This window comes from Halichoerus grypus, chromosome 14 (assembly GCF_964656455.1).
Source record: "Halichoerus grypus chromosome 14, mHalGry1.hap1.1, whole genome shotgun sequence".
NCBI lineage: Eukaryota > Metazoa > Chordata > Mammalia > Carnivora > Phocidae > Halichoerus > Halichoerus grypus.
This window is the reverse complement of record NC_135725.1, coordinates 19,585,619-19,608,967: the sequence shown is the minus strand read 5'-3', so window position 1 is coordinate 19,608,967 and position 23,349 is coordinate 19,585,619. Positions and strand designations below refer to the sequence as shown.

At 45.5% G+C, this 23,349-nt stretch overlaps 1 non-coding gene across 1 annotated transcript; it reads left to right on the top strand.

Moving 5' to 3' along the window:
- The first annotated feature begins 11,583 nt into the window (after nucleotides 1-11,583).
- Nucleotides 11,584-11,645, top strand: LOC118536075 (U7 small nuclear RNA). Its single transcript, XR_004917499.1, has one exon. It is a non-coding gene; the product is annotated as a U7 small nuclear RNA (small nuclear RNA).
- The last annotated feature ends 11,704 nt before the right edge of the window (nucleotides 11,646-23,349 follow it).

Below are 23,349 nucleotides of genomic sequence, written 5' to 3'. Positions count from 1 at the left end.
ACCGGGAGGATGGAGCACTTCAAAGACGAACGCAATCAGATCTGATGGAAAATACATTTTCTGAAAGCTACTGACAAAAAAGTAATCTTTAATGTGGATGTTGAATAACAATTGATATTGTGTTTCCTGACATTTTTCATTATTGCCGTCTTATACAGCCTACTTCATGTATTAAAGCAATATTAACTGTTTGACAGGGACAAATCCTCCAACGATCACGTAAGCAATTGTTTCTGAATTGTCCTAGCCCGCTGCCTGTAAAAAACCTATCCCAATAACTGCTTTTAAATAGGATGGTAGACACTTTCTCCTGACTAGCTAGACACTGTCTGAGCTTCAGCCTCGTTCAGTGGAGTCTGGAGAATATTAAAAATGGTTAGGTGGTTATGAGGTGTCATTTGATTATAAGGAAGGAGCAGGAGTGTTTTTTTGAAGGTGAGTTTTAATGAGAGCGGTCCATAAAAGTTAGTCCTTATTATTCCCACACCTTCGGTACACATTTATTTCAAATAGATGAGCACAAAAGCTCGGATCTGCCGCAATTCCAGTTGCTCAGAGGGGGGGAAATAAAGGAATGTACAGAAGATCTTTGTTATTTATGCAATGAAATAAAGCAATCTCTGGCTGTGCAAGAACCTAGAAAATATACCAGAATTAAGTCCCCCAATATGCCTCTGGAAAGAAATTCCAGCAGATCAGGGACACGCATGTCACTTTCAAAACCCAGGGTACTTTTGGAGGTTTGACGTCTTAGCCTTCAAGTGTAAATACATGCGGTTTCATTGTAGGTGTTCGGAAAGCTTAAAACCTCTAATTTTGCGATGACCTTGAGCTTCTTGAGAAATGGGGTTTGGGTGAGTTCTACAGAAGAGTTGGATTTTTTTTTTCATGACATTGGGCTAATTGCACCCCAGAGTAAAAGAAAACTAAAACCCTACAATTCAAAAAAAAAAAAAAAAAAAAAAAACCACAAAACCATGTCAACCTGTGTCGTAGACTCAACAGTTACCACTTGCAGCTAAGATAGCTTGGGGATGTGATATATGTTCTTTATTTACATTTCCCCCACATTCCCTGGAGTTTCAGCTTGCCCATGCCTTGATAATACTGCAGCTCACTTGTATTTTTATGGGGAAGCTTTACTGAAAGTCTGCTTCTCCACTGGGATCTGGTGGGGGAAGCTGCCTCCCTCTCCTTTAGGATACTTGAAATAAGGCAGGTGATGGTGGACAAAAGGAACAAACCACTCCCCACAAATGGAAGATTAGAACACAATGCATTGCCACTTAGAAGCTTTTCCGTGACCTTAGGCAAGTTATTTATCCCTCTTTGCTCTCCAACAGGAGTCAAACATTTTCATAAAGGACCAGATAATAATTAGTTGGGGCTTTGTGGGCCACGCAGCCTGTTACCAATACTCAATTTTGCCATCAGAGCACAAAAGCAGTCATTGACAATATAGCGTGAATGGTGTGGCTGAGTCTGAATAAGAACAATTTGAAAAAAAACAGGTGGTGAGCCAGATTTGGCCCACAGACCGGAGTTGGCCAATCCCCAGCTCCAAATCTTTTCTATAAAATGGGTAGGAGCATAAAATGAGATCTAATGTTCTTTACTGCTGAACAGATTCAATTAGTTCACAAAGGGGACAGTGCTCTACTTCCAGGAAAAGGCAGTAGGAATAAGTCCATACAACACAGTGATAATTACCTTTCAGGAGTCGTTTGATGAATACATTGATCTTAATAAAAGAAAAAGACTATCGTTGCAGTAAGCCTATTAAGGCACTCGGTCAACTTTAAGATTTAGCCCAGCTATCGTCTACTCAAGTCCTTACATTACATCGTTTCTCACATGGTCACAAGGAGTGGGAGGCTGGTAAAGTATATCTAAATTGTTTAAGAACAGAAGCTTCTAGGTAGACCCAGAGTTGCCTTCAGACAAGCCTTTTTTCTGCATGCTTGACTAGCCCTTCTAATACTACAAACGTACGAAGTAAGTATGCACTATGCATTAGGATACGGTAAGGACTGGGAGGCTAGCACTCCGTACATCTATAGTCAGAACCGGCAAAGCTCGGCTGCAGGAACAAGCAACCAGAATTTCCCCGTGGTTTAAAGAAACCCCGAAGGCTATTTTTGTTCCATGTGACATTGACATCTTGGGTCAGCAAGATGGCTCTGTTTGTTCTCATTCAGGCCCAGCCTGACAGAAACACAGTCTGACATGAGCTTCCATCATCAAGAAGGCAAAGGAAAAGCAAGCATGCAGAACTTCACACAGGCTCTTAAAAGTGGTGGACGTTGGGGCGCCTGGGTGGCTCAGTTGGTTAAGCGACTGCCTTCGGCTCAGGTCATGATCCTGGAGTCCCTGGATCGAGTCCCGCATTGGGCTCCCTGCTCGGCAGGGAGCCTGCTTCTCCCTCTGACCCTCCCCCCTCTCATGTGCTCTCTCTCCCTCTCTCATTCTGTTTCAAATAAATAAATAAAATCTTTTAAAAAAAAAAAAAAGTGGTGGACGTCGCACGTCCACTCACATTTCATTGACCAAAGCAAGTCACAAGACCAAGCCTGACGTAAATATGTCAAAGGAGGAGAATCCTTCCTGTTGATTATATTCTCACATGTGAGCAACACTGGTGTCTACCGTAGGGACCAAAGGGTTTTCTTAGCGGAAAGAATGAATGCCCTGACTTGTTTGCTTCTGACATGTAATTTGACTGAAAACTCCAGGTATCCAGCTGGAAAGAGCACAGAAGCCCTCAAAGAGGCTCACCATGAAGACAGTAAAGCCAGGATCAGACCCAAGCTCCACTCCAGGGCCAGAAGATTTGAGGAAAGGGCTGGTTCTGGCACAATGGTTCTCTAAACTCTGCCCCCATGGTTAAGTATCAGCCAAAGAAAGCTGCAACCCTGAGGTCCCTGAGGCCTGACCCAGAACCTGGACCGTATAGGCATCACGGACAAGACAGAGCTGTCCAGGTTGGACAAGAGTAACATTTCATAGAAGGAAAAGAACATCAGACACAAAGATCCTGGGACTGCTGGGGGCCCCAACAGATCCCTGCACTTCACTCTCTCTACCTAGGGTATGGAGTCAGGACCCACCCAACTGGACCAAGTCAACTCCTAGACCCATGCCTACAGGCAAACTCAACTCCAACTGATTTGGGGCAAGATGAAGCGACCTCACCAATGAGGCTGGAATGCTGAGCACAATCTGACCTACATCTGAGGCTAGCGAAGGATCCCTCGGTTACACAAGGAAGAAGGTCTGTCCTTTGTTTACCGGTATCACGGTGTGAGCTGGCCTGAGGAAGTTCCTCCCTTCCACTGAATTTGTGATACTGGCCTTCCATTGACCCCAAGTGAGGATTTAAAGAAATACGTTCTCCAACTGGCTGGAAGGAGAGGGGTCTTGCCATTTAAGCACTAAATGCATAGAAGGAAGGCTTTGGGAAACAGTAAGGAGAGATTGATCTCAAAAGCTTCAAAACAAGGCTACAAGTCTGTGTTTCAAGGGGTGGCTGGAGGGGGTTCTCTTCTTGCCTCTAAAAGCAGCACCCGTAGCTGACCCCACCTCGCTTAACAGATTCAAAGCAGACTGAAGTAAAAACTCCGTCCAAAGACCAGACACACACCCTTCTTCCCGGTGACCCTGCTTTCCTTGCTTTCCGGCCCCTCATCTGCTCTCCCGGGGGCAAGAGCCTCTAAGGTTTGAATACAACTTCTGCACCACAAGCTGCGTGGCTCTGGGCAAATCGCTTAACCTTCCTGCGCCTTGGTATTCCCACCTGCAAAAAAGAAGATAATGCCTACTTCGGAGGGCTGCTGTGAGGATTCAATAAATTAAACCTAAGGCTTTCAGGCGAGTGTCTCTAACATGTAGCAATTGTTCTAACGGCAGCCGACACTATCATTTGCATCTACACATCAGTCCACATTAGCAATTCTCACGCTACCCCCTCTCTCTAGCCTTCCTGAGACCATGAAGACAATGAAATTACTATTTACTGACCAACTATCATATACCAGAAAATGTATTTAACCTCCTGTATTTATGGACTTCATCTCATTTACAAGACAGGATTCTGTCCATCTTACAGACGAGAAAACTGAGGCTCAGGTTAAGAAACTTGTCCAAACCCACAGCTAAAAATGAGATTTAGCACTGACCTTGAGGGGCCGGTGTGCTTTCACTGGAGAGTGCTGGTTCTCCCCTTCCCGTTCTGAGCCAAACAAAGGAAGAGGTAGGGAGGCGAGGGAGGGAAAGGAGATCTCTTCGACCGATGAATCCTTCTATCAAAATAAAACAATGGGGAGGAGGGGTGGCATAGGAGAAAAGGGACTACCAAATAGACTGTGGGATATAACAATGCCATCTGAAGCCATCTAAAATGTGACCGTGTCTTAGCTCATAATTCCACGAGGATCTGTAGCTCTGTTATTTCACAGCCAGGAGGAGACAAATATCCCTTGTGATCATCTGTCTCAAGTTCATCTCTTCCATCTCCACACTCCTGCTGCATCTTCCTGGAGACCCCCAAAGGACCTTTGGCCCCTTCCAAGACCTTCCTCCTCACTGGAGACACATCCCCATCTGGATTTAACAGACCTGAGTTTCAAAACAAAGCAACCTGACCAACGGAAACCTCTTGAAAGCATCCTCCCAAGGATGTGTGCGCCGGCAGGCTCACCAAGCCTCTCTGGCAGTCAGGACCTGTGAGTCAGGATGCCTGGATTCCAGTCCAGTCGCCAGCTCACTGGGGCAAGATCCCTCCCACAACCGTGGAAGTTTCTGGAATCTCCTCAGTTTACCCATCAGACAGCCTATAAAATGAAAAAAGGTGATCTCAAGGATTCCTCCAACTCTAAAAGCAAATTCCAAATCTATCCTCTTCCCTGAGATGTCCCAAAGCTACTCCTTTAAGTTCCAGAAAATTCCAAGTCGACTACAGTGTTGTCATTATCAAAACGTCCAGTGACCCTTACTTTTTTCATTTCAGTTAAATAGACCAACCCTAACAGAAGATAGTTAACCTTAAAGATCTAAATAATTAAAATCGGGTAAATGCCACTGAGGTAAAGGGAAGATAGCAACCAAGTTTCAAATGCTTCACTATTTTAAAAGATTTTTATTTTAGGGAGACAGCACGTGTGCACATGTGCATGCACAGAAGCGAGGGTGGGGGGAGAGGTAGAATCTCAAGCAGACTCCATTCTAAGCATGGAACCTGACACAGGGCTCAATCTCACGACCCTGAGATCATGACCTGAGCTGAAATCAACTCAGGTTGATTTCAGATGCTCAATCAACTGAGCCACCCAGGCGCCCCACTTAACTTTTATATCTAACACAAAGCAAAGCCCTTGTCCTGAAAGTACAATAAACCGAAAACCAAAATAAAGCGGGGGGAGACTTTGTGCCCCAACAGGAAGTGAGAAGTGGAAAATGCCTGCAAACCACCAAGTGTATACAATCACCTGATGTGCGGGGATAATGGGAACAGCTACAGTGCTGGCAATGCTTGTCTGCAGGCCTTGATTATCGTTCTTTGTAAGTTACGTAGGAGAGAAGAATGTTCTCGCTCTCAGAAAGGGAAAGAGAAGAGGGGAGCCCACTCCAGGGCACCTACTCCTCACCAGGCCCCATGACAGGTGCTTGTGTACTTGAGCTCATGGAACCCTCGCCCCAGTCTATGGGAAAATTACTTCTGCTGTAGACTGGATGTTTGTGTCCCCCAGCACCCCCTCCTCAGTTCCTATATGGAATCCTAACTCGCAAGGTGATGGCATTTGGAGGTGGGACCTCTGAGAGGTGCCATGAGGACATGAGGCTGGAGCGTTCGTGAATGCTATTAATGGCCCTTCTTTCACATGCCCTTCAGCCTGGGAGAACACAGCAAAAAGGCCACCCATGAACCAGGAAGCAGGACCTCACCAGACACCCCATCTGCCGGCAACTTGATCTTGGACTTCTCGCCTCCAGAATGGTGAGAAATAAATCGCTGTTGTTTATAAGCCTCTTAGTCTCTGGTATTCTGATATAGCAGCCTGAATGAATGAAGGTAAGCTCTGTCTTTAGTTTTCAGAGCAAGAAACTCAGATTTGTAGAGTTGCAATGACTCTAAAACCACTCAAAACCAAGCAGAGGCAAATTTGAAATTCAAGTTCCCGATTCTAAGTCCAACTGTATCAGGCCCTGTACCCAGCCATGATGTCTTGAAGAGCTAATGCAGGAGGACAAAGAGCTCATATGCAACAAAACAATTAGGAAACCGTGTGAGTGTGCAGGAGACATCAGTTATTCTTGCTGTGCAATATCCATTTACCACTCCTACAACTGCATAGAAGCCATGCCCCGTGGGCTCCTGCCGGCACTGCTGTCTCTACCTCCTGGCTCAAGGGGTAGAAAATCACAATCCTGCCTGGCCATCAGCACCCTGACTTCCACCAAACACAAGGCCAGCTTCAGGAACAGCTGGATCCACCCGTTGCAATGAAACAGGTCTGCTCCGTGGTGTTGGCGTCCATTCATACAGCTGTCCCCACACGGCAGCAAAGATGGCCACCGGCCCCTGCCAGCCTATACCCTACCAGCCTACCAACCACCAACAGTTTTGTTTTGCTTTATTTTTCCTGCAGCACTCCAGTAACAGTCCCAGGCTGATTCTTCTCCATCCTGCTTTGGTCAAACATTCTCCTTAGAACCAACAGGGTTGGCCAGATAAAACACAGGATGCCTCCTTAAAGTTGAAATTCAGATTAACATTTTTTCTTTTTTAGCCTATGTTCCACACAATATGTGAGACGTACTTACACTAAAAAAAAAAAAAATTGTAATTGTTTATCTGAAGTTCACGATTTAATAGGGTTCCGGTTTTGTTTGTTTTAATTCTGATACCCCTAAGAGCCGACCACTGTGGCCAAGAGAGGTGAAACAGAAGCCTTCTGGCCACAGCTGGGTTGCATGCCCACCCCACAGCAGCAGAGGAGAGTGGGGTCAACTTCCTTTAAGCCCCGTTAACTGAGATATGGGTAGCTCCCCCAAAAGAGAATGAGGTGCCTCTCCCAGGAGAGAGAGAATGGCTGTTTAGCAGCCAAGAACAACAGATGCACTCGAGAATCAAAGTGGGTGTCTCTAAGGAAGAGGAGCATATGTTTTTGGCGGGGGTGAGGGGCCTGTGGGCCAGCTAAATTGGGGGAGAAAGCAAGCCTCAGCCGGCTCTTCCTCAACCTTCCAAGTCTGTGTTTTTACCCACACACATTTGCCAGATTGCTCTAAAAAAGCAACAGCTGTGGAAACTGACAGTTTACAGTTGTGATAAATCGCATTAGTCAAGTATTTCAATTAAAGCCATATCTAACAAAAAAACAAGAAGTCATCTCCGAACAAGTAAATTAGTAACTTCCATTCGTGGAGCCTTCAAGTCCAAGATTTCGGCACTTACCTACTCTCTTATTTTGCTTTTCCCGCAGGGAGTGCCTCATACAGTGGTTTGGGTTGGGGAATAGGCGCTTAATAAAGACACACGTTAAACCCAAAATCTGAAAGTAGGCCTTTAGGTGGTAACGTTCTTCCTTCGGGGGTATTTCTTAACTCCAAACCTGGTTTCAGATTTCCCTGTCATTTCCCTCATTGTGTGTCAGGGAATAGGGCATTCGAGAACCTCCCTGTGGGGTCCGCCTGTCCAGCCCCATCAATGGGGTGGCCAGGCCCCACGGGGCTGTGTTCTCTTTCCCAAGCCAATTCATCTACATCTGTAACATTTTAAAAGGAATGCACAGATACGTCTTCTCCAACGGATTCTTTTTCCACGGTTTAGAAAGTCATTCGCCTGCACAAAATGAATGGCCTGGAGAAATCACTGAGCCTTGTTTCTCCCAGGGTCAGAGCCCAGCACAATCCCCAGACTGCAGGGCCCTGGGGCCCCACAGTGGACTTTAGGCCTTCAACCCCCACCCCCCTACCCTCCCCCTATCCTCTCAAGGAAATCACATCTTTTTCCAGATTCCTCACTTCAAGCTTGATTTTTAGCAGATCCTTTACCCCGCCAGTTAGTAATTCAGGACTAATTAGGTGATTGCTTTCATTTACGGTAGCAGTCGGGAATGGGGTATGAAATGGCATTGCCCCTATTCTTATTGGAAAAATAAATTACACCCATTGTTACTGAAGATCTTATTCCCCCCGCCCCCAGTCAAGCAAATTAGCAGCTTGGTTCATTTTCCCAGCATTCACTCCCGAGCAGACGGCAGCGCCCTGGAATGTAGCTTGGAGCTGTGTGGTCAGTACAATTGTTTGGGGCTGTTTGTGCCAACAATGAGAGAAGACTGACTCCGAAAGACCGTGGCACTTTTCTTGCTCAGGCCAAGGAGTGTTGGCGAGCGGCCGCCGGGCCGGGCTTCTGAGGAAGATGTACACCGCCATCTACTGGAGACTGGGGCTCACTGCAGGGCAATCCTTTCCCAGCTTTTGCTTCTGGCCGGTAGGGACAAGCGATAATGCTGCTTTGGAGTTTACTAAAAATAGGAAGGACTCTTGGCATCTCCAGGAGCGAGGAAATGTTTGCCTCAGTGGCTGTAATGAAAATGCAACTCAATGCTTGCATTATGTTTCTCTTCCAGGTAGTTCTCTTTGGTCTGGATTTCCGAGTCCAAAAGGGGATTGTCACCGCTTCCACAATGGGTACCCCTGAATCTGGGTCCTTCTCTTGTGTCCCAAGTACCAAGGGCAGAGAGCATCAGCACCTTCGGACGACAGGTTCTTTCCTCTCTGCCCCTTCTCCATCACCCCTCATCTATCTCCCCCACAGCAAGCCCAGCTCCAAACTGAACAAGGTGAAGGCATTCAAAGAAGCTTGCTCACCAGGGGTACCGCCACTGCAGAATGGAAGCCAGAACAACAATCAGACTCTTTCTGATCTTGGTGTGAAGGGCTGTTCCCACTTTCTGACCCCTGGCAACACATGAGCCTGTGCCTTCTTCCTGCCCACTCTTTCTACCCTATATAAATATCAAAGTTGTTCCCCCATTTTACCCTGGGAACCATGACCTTCTTGAGGTTTGTGTCCTGGAAGGAGAGGCGGGAGAGCACAAATAAATCCCAGTATGGAAAGCTTCGGGTTGGTGGTTCTCAACCCCGGGCAATTTTGCCCCCAGGAGATATTTGGTAATGCCTCAGGACATCTCGGATTGTCAGAACCCAGGGGCTGCTAAAAATCCTACAATGCACACGGCAGCCCCCCACCAGAATTATCCAACCCGAAATGTCAATAGGGCTGAGGAAGCCCGGTTTAGGGTAACAAAGAGTGCCCTCGGTAATCGGGTTATGATAACACCAATTGATTGTCTTCAAATGAGCCACACTGCAGAGACTGTGGATAATTCATCCTCTCCCAAATCAGTATTTACCACCTTTTCTCGTCCTTTAGACTCTTGCATTTTAAATATAATTTAGCTGTCTTCCCCCCGCCCCCCACCCCCACCGCTGCTGGAGAGAGAAAGGATTGGAATGGGGGAGGGGAAGGCGACAGAAAAGGAGGATTAGAAGCATGACCTGTTTCTCCTGCAGAAGCTCGGCACATTCCTCTCTCAGATGTGCTTTGTGACCGAGCAGGGTACAATTAAAAGCACAATAATTTGCTTGTTATTCAAGTCAGGCATTAGTCCGGGTAATGGCGTGCTTGGTGGAGAGATGGATTTCCTTGTTAGGAGCTAAGCACAGGATTAGCTGAATTCTCCATGGAGAAATCTTGATTTGTTCAAGGTCTTTCATGTTTTCTACAGAGAAGGGATTATGTCTTCTTAAAGAGGGGCCTTGCTTAAAAAGCTACAAAGTATAAGAAAAGGATTTAGGGCAGAGGGGCCTGTGGTTAAGTAGCTGAGGGGTACAGGGAATTTTAGAGCAAAGGATTATTTAAAGCCATAAAGTTCAAAAAATAATTGGTTTAGCACTACTGGGTCAGTGCCGGTGAGCACGCTGTAAAGGCAATTAAGCATGAGCTAATATTCATTTTACTTTGGCTAATTATTGCATGGATCCAGGAGAGCGAGGGGAAAGACAACATGCCCCCTCCCTGGCAATCAGGGAGTGCGTTGTTTTTGCTTTCTGCGCCTTAGTGGCAAGCTTATTTGTTGGGGTGCCCAGCATCCAGGCAGCATGAAGAACTTAGGAGGTAAAACACAGGACAACTGTTCTCTCAAGGCAGATCAGTGCATGTTCTGCTATCCCGGGGGCCCAGGAGAAGCCACTATTAGTTTTAACTCCACGGAGATCATTAGCTAGAGAGGGCATAAAGTAAAAAAGAAAACAAAACAACAACAACAAAAAAAAAACCAGACTTTACTAATGTCCCTGCTAAGCCTGGGCCAGGGGCTCATAACCAGAGCAACTGTGTCCCCTAGGGACCTTGGATGAGGTCAGGAGACCTTTCTGGTGGTCACCACTGGCGAGGTGCTATGCATCTACTGGATGGAGGCCAGGCATGCTGCTGACACAGGATGGCCCCCTGCGACAGAGAACCATCAGACCCCAAATGTCACCAGTGCCGCGGGTAAGAAATCCTGGTCTAGACAGAGGTGACTGTCTTTGGGTAGATGCAGGTTTTCAGAATCTCCCCTTCCTCAAATCCAGAACTGACAGGTCATCAGAGGGCCACGTTACGCTAACTGACAGGCTTTTCTTCCCTTTTCCACATGGGGCCTTCCCACAATGGAGGAAATGTGGGGATACCACGAGCGACCGGCCCCGGCCCCCTGGTTGTGCCTGCCTGACCCTCCCCGGATTCTCACACACCCAAGAAAGCAGAGAGCTGGCTTCTCTGCAATTTCCCCAGGTTCCGAGTGTTGAGGACTTTGATTCCCTTTTCTGAGATTACACATTCCTCCCTGCGGCTTGACGTGGGTTCAGGGCAGTCTGCAGCTACAAGATACCCTTTTCTCCCTGGTGAATGACAATCCTCATCCTGAGGGAGGTTAACAAGCCCTGCACGGGAGGCTTCTGCGAGCTGGTGAAAGCCGAGGAGCTGTGAATCAGGAGGATTCCAAGGCCTGGCCATCAACTCTGTGGGAGGGTCTCAAGGATGCACGTAAGCCCCATTCACACAAGAGAAGACAGAAGGCTGCAGAAGGGGAGTGAGCGGCCACAGAGGTTCCCTCAAGCATGGCATATGCACCATTCTGGAAATTAAACCAAAGGGGCAGCAACGATGAATGCTTTTATATTAGTTCTTTCTCTACCAAACATGAAAACACATACTTAAGTAGCCTACCAGCCCCCTGGTTTCTTGGGTATCACTGCTACAGAACAGCTCAAGGAAGGGAGTCACCATGATGACCCCCCCACACACATACAAGCAACACTCCATGCTTGCCGCCAAGGTTTCAACCCTTCAGGAACTGTCCATTCCACTCGAACTGTCCAGAAGGATTGATGACAGATGAAATGGCTTCTCATTCCATCTGGTGTGGATTTCTCATATACTGAATTCCCACGGGCATCGCCAAAAGGACCTTAGCGAACAAAGTACCACTTGTGAATTTTTTAAAAAAAAAAAAAATTCTTTTTTTTTTTTTAATTCACAAGTGTTACAGCTCTTTTAGAATTGGTCTAACAGGTTTTCTGGTCCTTAACGGAAGACCCCTAAAAAAATTTTTTTTTAATTCTCATTCCATATGCTAAGTGTAATTTGGGAAACCCCACACTTGATTTGTTTTCTACCTCTAACAGTGTTTGGCATGAGACATGCTTTTACAAAAGCCAGCATGCTCCCTGCAGTTCAGTGTTAATATATAACCTCTGTCAGTCTCGTGAAGGACAAACTTTCTAGTTGAGGAGGGGGAATTTGGAGCAGGCTTCTTCTCTAAATGAAGGGGCCTCTATACAAAAAACACAGACTTACATACACACAAAGGTAAAGTCACTTTCTGTCTATATTTTCAGGGTCGGCCTTGAAGTTATTATTTATAGTCTGACACTAGGCCTATGGGGAAGACGCTCATCCACCGGAGATCCTGGGCCCCAGTGGCCTAGCTCATCGGCTCTAGCTGTTACATTTCTGCAAATACGGACTCTACCTCACAGTGACAACAACAGAAGAAAACCGGGGGGCGCCTGGGTGGCTCAGTCATTAAGCGTCTGCCTTCGGCTCAGGTCATGATGATCTCAGGGTCCTGGGATCGAGCCCCATATCGGGCTCCCTGCTCAGTGGGAAGCCTGCTTCTCCCTCTCCCACTCCCCCTGCTTGTGTTCCCTCTCTCGCTGTGTCTCTCTCTGTCAAATAAATAAATAAAATCTTTAAAAAAAAAAAAAAAGAAAACCAGGACATATAGGTTGGAGGGGGTGGTATTCCTACCAATACATGCGTCATTTCTCTCACCAGCCATTAGACATGTCGTTAGATGGGAGGAATCCAGTCTCAAAGGGACACCTGCCCAAGACCTAAGCCACTCAGCTTCAGTTGCAGTTCAGTTCACCTTGGGGCTTTAACTCCTCTATGCCACACATAGTCCGACCCAAGGCCCAGCTCCGTCTGTGGAAGCCACAAGCTGCCACCTGCTGGCATTGCTACTCACTCACCCACTCACGAGGGTTGATTCTACCTACGGTGTGGGTGTTGAGCACGGGGGATAGAGCCGAAGGCAACACAGTCGAGGCGTCTACCCAGACAGAGAACGTGAAACACTTACAACCCAAGCATTCATAGAGATCCAAGTGGAACCCGCAAGAACCGCTGGGCCACTGTGGAGACAGCAGGAGGGGGAGGAAGGCAGGCAGGCTCGGGATGAGCCGAAAGGATGGATAGATAAGGACGGTCAGCATGGAAACTGAAGGAAATTCCAATGGGGCCATGGAAGGAGTGGGCGTATTTTGGGGACTGGGAAGAGGCTGGAACATGGAGTTCAGACTGGGAGGCAGAGAGAAAAGATGCTGGAAAAGAGATTTGGAGATAGTTTACTGAGACCTTGAATGTCCAGCTAAAGCACTGAAACTTTATCATGCAGCACTGATGGGCCATGCAAGGATTTCAGTGTAAGATGTACGTGATGCCATAAGAAAAAGAACCAAGATGGACTGGAGACCAGGATCCAAGGCTACTATTATAGATTCTGTACTACTAGGGGGAAAAAAAAAGTCCCAATATAAAATGGTGTATTGATCTGCTCAGACCACCCTAACAGGATACCATGGACTGGGAGGCTTCAGCAACAGAAATTTACTCTGTCCAGGTTCTAGAGGCTTGAAGTCCAAAATCAAGGTGCCAGCAAGGTTAGTTTCCTCTGGGGGGATCTTTGCCTGTCTTGTGAACAGGCCCCCTCTCGTTGGGTCCTCACGTGGGCTTTCCTCCGTGTGTGCAAGGACAGAGAGAGAGGTTGCTGGTGTCTCTTCATCTTCTTCTAAAAATACCAGTCCTGGGGCGCCTGGGTGGCTCAGTCGTTAAGCGTCTGCCTTCGGCTCAGGTCATGATCCCAGAGTCCTGGGATCGAGCCCCGCATCGGGCTCCCTGCTCTGCGGGAAGCCTGCTTCTCCCTCTCCCACTCCCCCGCTTGTGTTCCCTCTCTCGCTGTGTCTCTCTCTGTCAAATAAATAAATAAAATCTTTAAAAAATAAATAAATAAAATAAAAATATAAATACCAGTCCTTTCGGACACGGGCCCCACCCTTTAGGCCCTCCTTTACTTTTATCACTTCTTTTAAAGGCCTTATCTCCAAATAGGGTCACTCTGGGGGTGAAGCCTTCAACATAAGGATTGGGGAGGGGATACAACTCAGTCCTTAATAAATGGTATGAGCTTCGGCTCAAGTAGTGACAATGGAAAAACAAGTGGAGAAACTGGCAAGAGGCTTTGGAAGGACAAGTGGGAAATATTTATGAAGGGTAGAGAGGCATCCAAAACGATACTAACATTACTAACCCAAAAGCAGGGTTGGGGGGGTGGGTACAGCTGCTTCCCAGAAGAGAGAAGGCTCCCTGCAGGACTTAATATGCCATTACCCTCCCCACACTGGGAGACTCCTGAGTTTTCTAACACAAGAACAACCCTTCTTTTATTTTTTTTTTTTTAAAGTATTTATTCTCTGTAATTAAATTTAAACACATCAAAGCACTTTCAAGATTATGCAGACTTAAAATCAGTCAGATTTCAAAGGAAAATAATTTAAGTCCCATATGTACTAATGAACTACATCTTCTATTCTATCTGTTTCACTGACCATTTTACATAAATAAAAGAACCTCTGCATTTGAACGATAGATTCTGGAAGAGGAAAAAGTCTTAAGCTTCACATAATATTCCATTTCTCTTCATCAGGATATTTCTATTACCATGTCATTTCTATTGACATGTTGTCAATATTTTCTTTTTTTTTTTAATTTTATTATCTTACGTTAGTCACCATACAATACATCATTAGTTTTTGATGTGGTGATCCACGATCCATTGTTTTTGTATAACACCCAGTGCTCCATGCAGTACGTGCCCTCCTTAATACCCATCACCAGGCTAACCAATCTCCCCTCCCCCCTCCCCTCTAAAACCCTGTTTGTTTCTCAGAGTCCATAGTCTCTCATGGTTCATCTCTTCCTCCAATTCCCCCTGCCCATTTTTCCCTTCCTTCTCCTAATGTCCTCCATGTTATTCCTTATGTTCCACAAATAAGTGAAACCATATAATTGACTTTCTCTGCTTGACTTATTTCACTTAGCATAATCTCCTCCAGTCCCATCCAGGTTGATGTAAAAGTTGGGTATTCATCTTTTCTGATGGCTGAGTAATATTCCATTGTATATATGGAACACATCTTCTTTATCCATTCATCTGTTGAAGGGCATCTCAGTCTTTCCACAGTTTGGCTATTGCGGACATTGCTGCTATGAACATTGGGGTGCATATGGCCCTTCTTTTCACTACATCTGTGTCTTTGGGGTAAATACCCAGGAGTGCAATTGCTGGGTCATAGGGTAGCTCTATTTTTAAATTTTTGAGGCACCTCCACACTGTTTTCCAAAGTGGCTGTACCAACTTGCATTCCCACCAACAGTGTAAGAGGGTTCCCCTTTCTCCACAACCTCTCCAACATTTGTTGTTTCTTTCTCTGCCCATTTTTGCCATTCTAACTGGTGTAAGGTGGTATCTCAGTGTGGTTTTGATTTGGATTTCCCTGATGGCTAATGATGATGAACATTTTTTCATGTGTCTGTTAGCCATTTGTATGTCTTCTTCAGAGAAGTGTCTGTTCATCTCTTCTGCCCACTTTTTGACTTGATTATTTGTTTTTTGGATGTTGAGTTTGAGAAGTTCTTTATAGATTTTGGATACCAGCCCTTTATCTGTAGTGTCATTTGCAAATATCTTCTCCCATTCTGTGGGTTGCCTCTTTGTTGACTGTTTCCTTTGCTGTGCAGAAGCTTTTTATCTTGATGAAGTCCCAAAAGTTCATTTTTGCTTTTGTTTCACTAGCTTTTGGAGATGTATCTTGAAAGAAGTTGCTGTGGCCGATGTCAAAGAGGTTACTGCCTATGTTCTCCTCTAGGATTTCGATGGATTCCTGTCTCACATTGAGGTCTTTCATCCACTTTGAGTTTATCTTTGTGAATGGTGTTAGAGAATGGTCGAGCTTCATTCTTCTGCATGTGGCTGTCCAATTTTCCCAGCACCATTTATTGAAGAGACTGTCTTTTTTCCATTGCATGTTTTTTCCTGCTTTGTCAAAGATTATTTGACCATAGAGTTGAGGGTCCATATCTGGGTTCTCTATTCTGTTCCATTGGTCTGTATGTCTGTTTTTGTGCCAGTACCATGCTGTCTTGGTGATCACTGCTTTGTAATATAGCTTGAAATCGTGCAACATGATGCCCCCAGCTTTGTTTTTCTTTTTCAACATTTCCTTGGTGATTCGGGGTCTTTTCTGATTCCATACAAATTTTAGGATTGTTTGTTCCAGCACTTTGAAAAATGTCATTGGAATTTTGATCGGGATGGCATTGAAGGTATAGATTGCTCTGTGTAGCACAGACATTTTAACAATGTTTATTCTTCCGATCCACGAGCATGGAATATTTTTCCATCTTTTTGTGTCTTCTTCAATTTCTTTCATGAGTGTTTTGTAGTTCCTAGAGTATAGATCCTTTACCTCTTTGGTTAGGTTTATTCCGAGGTATCTTATGGTTTTTGGTGCTATTGTAAATGGAATCGTTTCTTTAATTTCTCTTTCTACAGTTGCATTGTTAGTGTATAAGAAAGCAACTGATTTCTGTGCATTGATTTTGTATCCTGCCACATTACTGAATTGCTGGATGAGTTCTAGTAATTTGGGGGTGGAGTCTTTTGGGTTTTCCACATAAAGTATCATGTCATCTGCGAAAAGAGAGAGTTTGACTTCTTCTTTGCCAATTTGAATACCTTTTATTTTTGTCTGATTGCTGTTGCTAGGACTTCTAGTACTATGTTGAACAACAGTGGTGAGAGTGGGCACCCTTGACGTGTTCCTGATCTTAAAGGAAAGGCTCTCAGCTTTTCCCCCTTGAGGATGATATTTGCTGTGGGTTTTTCATAGATGGATTTTATGAGCTTGAGGAATGTTCCCTCTATCCCTATACTCTGGAGAGTTTTAATCAGGAAAGGATGTTGTATTTTGTCAAATGCTTTTTCTGCATCAATTGAGAGGACCATATGGTTCTTCTCCCTCCTCTTATTAATGTGTTCTATCACATTGATTGATTTGCGAATGTTGAACCACCTTGCATCCCGGGAATAAATCCCACTTGGTCGTGGTGGATGATCCTTTTAATGTATTGTTGGATCCTATTAGCTAGGATTTTGTTGAGGATTTTGTAATCCATATTCATCAGGGATATCGGTCTGAAATTCTCCTTTTTGATGGGGTCTTTGCCTGGTTTGGGGATTAAGGTAATGCTGGCCTCATAGAATGAGTTTGGAAGTTTTCCTTCTGTTTCTATCTTTTGAAACAGCTTCAGTAGAATAGGTATTATTTCTTCTTTGAATGTTTGGTAGAATTCCCCAGGGAATCCATCAGGCCCTGGACTCTTGTTTTTTGGGAGGTTTTTGATCACTGCTTCAATCTCGTTACTGGCTACTGGCCTATTCAGGTTGTCAATTTCTTCCTGTTTCAGTCTTGGCAGCTTATAGGTTTCCAGGAAGGCCTCCATTTCATCCAGATTGCTCAGTTTATTGGCATATAGTTGTTGGTAATAATTTCTAATAATTGTTTCTATTTCCTTGGTGTTAGTCGTGATCTCTCCCCTTTCATTCATAATTTTATTAATTTGGGTCCTTTCTCTCTTCTTTTGGATAAGTCGGGCCAGTGGTTTATCAATCTTATTAATTCTTTCAAAGAACCAACTTCTAGTTTCATTGATCTGATCTACTGTGTTTCTGGTTTCTAATTCATTGATTTCTGCTCTGATTTTAATTATTTCTCTTCTAATGCGTGGCTTAGGCGTCATTTGTTGCTTTTTCTCTAGTTCTTTAAGGTGTAGAGTTAGTTGGTGAATTCAGGATTTTTCTATTTTTTTGAGTGAGGCTTGGATGGCTATGTATTTCCCCCTTAGGGCCGCCTTTGCAGCATCCCATAGGTTTTGGACCGATGTGTTTTCATTCTCATTGATTTCCATGAATTGTTTAAGTTCTTCTTTGATTTCTTGGTTGACCCAAACATTCTTGAGCAGAGTGGTCTTTAGCTTCCAAGTGTTTGAATTTCTGCCAAATTTTTTCTTGTGATTGAGTTCCAGTTTTAGAGCATTGTGGTCTGACAATATGCAGGGAATAATTTCAATCTTTTGGTATCAGTTGAGACCTGATTTGTGACCCAGTATATGGTCTATTCTGGAGAAAGTTCCATGTGCGCTCGAGAAGAATGAGTATTCTGTTTTTTAGGGTGGAATGTTCTGTGAATATCTATGAGGTCCATCTGGTCCAAGGTGTCATTCAAAGCTCTTGTTTCCTTGTTGATTTTCTGCTTAGATGATCTGTCCATTGCTGAGAGTGGAGTATTGAGGTCTCCTACAATTAACGTATTGTTATCAATATGACTCTTTATTTTGGTTAACAGTTGGCTTTTGTAGATGGCTGCTCCCATGTTGGCAGCATAGATATTTACAATTGTTAGATCTTGTTGGATAGACCCTTTAAGAATGATATAGTGTCCTTCTGTGTCTCTTATTACAGACTTTAGTTTAAAATCTAATTTGTCTGATATAAGAATTGCTACCCCAGCTTTCTTTTGAGGTCCGCTGGCATGGAAGATAGATCTCCATCCCTTCACTTTCAGTCTGGATGTATCTTTAGGTTCAAAATGAGTCTCTTGTAGACAGCATATGGATGGGTCCTGTCTTTTTATCCAATCTGCAACCCTGTGCCGTTTTATGGGAGCGTTTAGGCCATTCACGTTGAGAGTGATTATTGAAAGATATGAATTAATTGTCATCATATTGCCTGTGAAGACGTTGTTTTTATAGATTGTCCCTGTAAATTTCTGTTGTAGATCACTCTTGGGGTCTTTCTCCTTTTATAGAACCCCCCTTAATATTTCTTGCAGGGCCGGCTTAGTGGTCACATATTCTTTCAACTTCTGCCGGTCGTGGAAGCTCTGCATCTCTCCATCCATTCTAAATGAAATCCTTGCCGGATAAAGTATTCTTGGCTGCATGTTCTTCTCATTTAGTACCCTGAATATGTCTTGCCAGGCCTTTCTGGCTTGCCAGGTCTCTGTGGATAGGTCTGACGTTATTCTGATGTACCTCCCTCTGTACGTAAGGAATCTCTTCCCCCTAACTGCCCTTAAGATGGTTTCCTTGGTTCTAAGATTTGCAAGTTTTACTATTACATGCCGGGGTGTTGGCCTGTTTTCCTTGATCTTAGGAGGCATCCTCTCTGCCTCTAGGACTCGAATGTTTGTTTCATTCCCCAGATTAGGGAAGTTCTCAGCTACGATTTGCTCAAATACATCTTCTAGCCCTCTCTCTCTCTCTCCACTCCCTCCAGGATTCCAATTATTCTGACATTGGAATGCCTCATGGTGTCACTTATTTCTCTGATTCTATTTTCATGGATTCTGAGTTGTTTTTCCCTGGCCTCCTCTTTTCCCTTTTTATCTATTATACTGTCTTCCAGATCGCTTATTCTCTCATCTGTCTCAGTTACCCTAGCTGTTAGATTATCTAGATTGGATTGGATCTCACTGATAGCATTTTTAAGTTCTGCCAACTCACCTTTCATTTCTGCCCTTAGAGACTCTATGTTGCCATTAATTGATTTCTCCATTCTAGCCATTGTCTTCACAATTGCTAGCCTGAATTCCATCTCCGACATCTTGGTTATATCTGCAACCATTTGTAAATCTGCAGCATAAGTCAAAATCTCTGAGTCTTTTCTGTTCTGGGGGCTCCTCCTCCTAGTCATTCTGTTGATGGGTGTTTGAGGGAATGTATAGAGTCCAAATGTTTGACCAGAACCCAAGCAAGATGCACCTGTTTTCTTGGGACCTTAGGGTTGCTGGCCTCTTGTTTTCCCAGCCTGTCTTCTGCGGGAGGGGCCTGCCGCACTGTTACTCAGGCAACCCTGTTTGGGCGGAGTTGCCCTGCACCCCTGTGGCGGGGGATGGGCTCAGTGGGAATCAGTCTTTGGGGCTTTTGTTCTCTGGCATCTTTCCCTGGTGGCTTTCTGCGTCTCTTCCTCGAGTCAGAGCAGAAGAGACCGTTTCCAACCCTCTGCCTCGGAGCAGAGAGACCTCAGTCTATTCTTCAGTGAGCTCTCCAGGCCACACCGTCTCCATTTCTGTCCGTGCTGCTATAAACTGCAGCGGCCTGGGTCGTACACCCCTCCGCAGCGTTCCCAGTCCTGCCTCCAGGTCGGGGCACGTCTCTGCCCTTTGTGCTTCTAAAACCGCCAGCCGCTCCCAGTTCGCGTGCGCGCGACTCCGCTCCTTGGGGTTTCCACCCCGGGGGTTGCAGTTCACCTGCGGGACCCCGGCGCACTGGGTTTCTGCCTCCGAGGCTGCAGTTCGCGTGCGTGCCACCGTCGCTCTGGGTTTCTGTCCAGGGGGCTGCGGTTCGCGTGCACGTGACCCCACCGCACTGGTTTTCCACCCCGGGGCCTGCCCTAAAGTCCTTTCCCCGACGCTACCGGTCTGTGAGTCTGTGCCCGTCCGCAGCGCGCGAGGCTGTCACTCACCGGCAGTGTAGGATCCCCACGGCCAGGCACCCTCCTGCCTCCGTTTATCCTGCGATATCTGCCCACAGAATCACGGCTCTCCGCTTCGTACCTCAAAACCAACCGCCTGCGATATTCTGTTTGTAGAGATCCAGATCTTCTTACATCTCAGGCTGGTTTCGTGGGTGCTCAGAGTGGTCTGGTAGATATCCAGCTCAATTCCGGGACCAGTTGAAATAGGGTCCCCTACTCCTCCGCCATCTTTCCCCCCTCCAATCCCCTTCTTTTATTATATATGAATTGTTAGTACCAAATATAAGGAGTATTTAGGGTCATGCTAGAGACTATAACTATGGAAAATGGGATGAAATTAAATGAAGGGGCTTGAGACTTCAGGAAAAAAGACCATAATATTGAGCTCTGTGAGACAGGATAATACTCAGTTTCCCAAAGGAAGTAAGTGCTGCCACATTCATTCAGTGACCCAAAGCCAGTTTAAAAATTGCACAGAAGGATGTTCAGCATCCTTCAGACACCTAGAAGCCCCTTCCTTTTTCATCGGATGACTGAGTTACCGGAGATTCAATGTCATGGGCCAGACCATCATGCCATCTGACCGACCCAGCAGTTCCAGTGGCCCTTCATCCTCTTAACTAAAAGTTAATTCACTCAAAAGCCTGAATATTGTTCACAAGCTGGCTGAGACTGTGTTGCCCAGAAGCAGACCCCGAGATGAGGATTCATGCCCATGTGGTTTATCACATACATGCTCCCAGGAGAGATTGGCAAGGGAGTGGGGAAGCAGAACAGAGCAGAAGCCACAGAAAGGTGCGTGCCGGCAGGTCCGACAGAGGGTAGCTTCATCCAGGTCCCTTGGGGGATGAGGACATGCAATGTGTGCCTCAGAGCCGGGCAGAGGAGCTGGGCTTCCTTTCCTACTCCCTCTCCCACCAGTCACTGCTTCTGGGTTGCCCCAGAGGGATGTCCAGGCACCACGGTCCCTCCAGCTGTTCGGGCAAATTCTAGCCATCCAAGAGCAGTTTGTCCTAGAAGGAGCTTCAGGTCTCTTCTCTTGGCAGTGAAAACACATCAAAGTCGTGGGGGGCGGGGGCAGGGGCAGGGGGGAAACACAAAAGGCATAAAAAGAAATTCAAGGCGATCTACACAAGCACACACACCCTAATTCCATAAATCTACTAAAATATACACAAAGGAAAAAGTCATGGGTGTGTACAACGACTTAACTTGGTATGTTGTTCTAGTGCTATTTAAAATGCACGTGTCACCTAGCAGGATTTTAGTTGCAAGCACCCGAAACCTCCACCCAACCTGGGTTCAGTAATGAAGCAATACGTTCATTCACATACAGCAAAGCCCAGAAGTACTTGGAGTCTCCACCATAGTTCTGTGTGCACCCAGCTTCATTTTCCACCACTCTCCCTAGCTCCTCTGCCTTTCTCCATATGCTTTGTCCTTAATTTGGCTTCAGCAGCACTTAAAAACAACAACAACAACAAAGGCTCTAGCTGTTCTAGAAGCAGGGGGATTTTTCTCTTTCCCCAGCCACAGAACACAAATACTGAGGTTCATTCCAACTGAATTAACTTGAGTTCCTTGCTCACTCCTGAACAAATCACTGTGGCCAAGGGCATGGGGTCACACAGAGTCATTTAAGTCAAACAGGGCTAATTTGAGGGGAGGGAGGGAAAGAGAAGGAAAATCCCACCCAAACCACATCACTGATTAACAACGGACAAGAAGTATTAGACAGCCACCAAAGCAGGATAAAACTGACCACCACTGAAATACCCTGCACAGGGCATTGGTTTTACAAGTTAGAGTATCGTTCAGTGAATTGCTACACATCCACTTAAAAAGATGTAACAATACAAAAAGATGTCCCCAATGTGCTTTATATGGAACGAGTAGATTACAAAACTCTTGGAAAGATATACACCTATTCATTAATGGAAGTCTTCTCGATGCAGGGGCATCATGCTTGGTTTTCATGATTTTCGTGTTAAACTTTTACTTGTGCTTCTTACTTTCCCAAAAGTTTTATAATAAAACCTGTTACTTTGTGAAGAGGAAAAAACACCCATTCTGTTACCTTTCTGCTTTTTATGGATCTGCCTATTTCTCACATCATTTGCCCTTTCCTGTTAATCCTCCAATAGAGGCAGGGTTTTGTTTTGTTTTGTTAGGGAAATAGGTCCAACAAAATAAAGTGACACGCCCAGATTCTCACAGGACCTTTTTACAGGCATCAATATGAAAATCAAGTATCTGGGTTTCTGTTACGGTACTGTTCCACATCCCTGTTCCACCTTGCCTCCCCTCCGATGAGAAGGGCTATCACTCTTTACACACCTCCACCAAACAGAATCAGTGCTGACAGAAGGACCTCTCCACTAGGCACCAGGAAGCTTCACCATTTCAAGGGACTGCCAATACTGGTCACTGCAGAAGGCGATGAGGGGCCCCCTTCTGGAAGAGGACCGTTAGTGACATGCCGTCCATGAACTACTCCCAGGAGCCCCCAGAAGTGGTACGTGGCTACCAGCTGCTGCCAAGCCTGTTGGAACATGAAGCCTGACTCCATTTCCACTGGTTATTTTGTCCCGCTTTAATTACCGGTGCCTGTGTGACAGAGAATGGATTCAACTGTCAGGGAGCAGGAACTCTCTTGGCCAACAGGCCCAAAGACGTGCTGGGCTGTCTTTCTGATCGCTCTATCAATAGCCAGCATCAGTGCTTCCCTTGGAAAAAGGGCATTAAGGGAAAGATCAAAATGCCAGATCTATGCCCTCTGTGAACCTCGCCAGATGGGATTCAGACAAATAATTGTCACACCCCCACCCTCATTACCAGAGTCAAAGCTCTCAAAGCTGCTAGGAACAGTTTCTTTTGTCCTTCATGCATTTTCCATGAAGCAGCAGCCTTTCTCTAAACTTGGACTAGTATTTCAGATTGCCCAGGCCGTACGGAATCTGAGAATTCTCGGACTAATGGAAAACTTAAGGTCCTTTTAAGGGGACTGAAAGCTTCAAAATTCTGTGATTCCAACATCAACAGACTTCTTGGAGGACATTTTCCTGATCTATGGCTACACTGAGGGCTGTAGATTTTTCTATGTGGCGACACTGAGTGCTGGACTCCCAGGAAGATCAGGTCTCTG